Raw genomic sequence first — 1,087 nt, forward strand, 5'->3', positions numbered from 1 at the left:
CGATGCCTTGCTTTGGAGCTTCTAGGGCAAGCAGGGGGAATGCAGGGTCAGTTGGAGCTCCCGCCTCAAGGCCCCCAATCTGCAGTGCCCGTGTGGGCTTTGGAGTTCTCACTGCGTGGGTACAACTGGCCATAGAATCGAACTCCATCTCCCAGGAGCCAGGGCAAAGAACACGTATTTCAGTAGCAAAGTCCTGGTGCCCAGCCCTGAGGGTCTGCTGCCCCCACACTGACCCTTTTTCCTTCAAACTGGCCACCTAAGCCCCCTCCCAGGCTCTTCAAGACACAGGTGACTCTGTGCAGTTTTCTTGACAAACTCCTCTTCGTATCTCAAAACCCTATCCACCAGCCACGTCTTTTGGGACTCGTGCCCTGCTGTCGAGGACCTGCCAGGCGCTCCCCCCAGCGGGAGGCACCCCATCCTTGCTACTCTTTCACACCGGGGTCCCTTCAGACCGAGGCCTGGAGCCGGGGTAGCGGAGCCCCCCAGGCCCGGAGGCCAGGCCCTAGCTGCCTTCCCGGCAAGCATTCCCAGCTCTCCACCTTTTGGGCCGGCTCCAGCACTGGAAACTTTCCGTGCAGCAGCGGAGGAGGCCGCTTGTTTTGGAAAGTTCTTGGGGAGCCGCCTCCGCTTGCCCGCTGGGTTCCCACGCTCCCTTATCGCCCGGCGCAAGGGGGGCGCCCGGCTCCAGGCCTCGCTCTGGCACTGCCCGCGCCCTGCTGCTCCAGCGGGGAAGCAGAGGCACATGCACCGGGCCCCTGCCGGGACGCTCTGGTTCATCTCGAGGTGGACCCGAGGCTTGTGGGGTGCCACGGCATGGGAGTTCTGAGTGAGTACCCCTGCTTATAAAGGGGTTCTGTCTGGCTTTGGGGTCTCAGTTTTGGCTGGCCTCGGTTTCCCCTGCAGTATCAGACCTCAGGACACTTCCCCCTCCGCCAGCCCGCCCCCCAGGTCCCGGCGCTCGTTCGCGGGCTCTTTGTCTTGCTTTGTAAGATGGGGACCGGCGGCCGTGGCCCCCGGGGGTGCTGCGCTGCGCCGAGCCCGCGCCGCTTTGCGCGGGACAGGGACCCGAGCGCCACGGCCCCCA

This window comes from Chinchilla lanigera, unplaced genomic scaffold (genome assembly GCF_000276665.1).
Source record: "Chinchilla lanigera isolate Chin_1 unplaced genomic scaffold, ChiLan1.0 scaffold00123, whole genome shotgun sequence".
Taxonomy (NCBI): domain Eukaryota; kingdom Metazoa; phylum Chordata; class Mammalia; order Rodentia; family Chinchillidae; genus Chinchilla; species Chinchilla lanigera.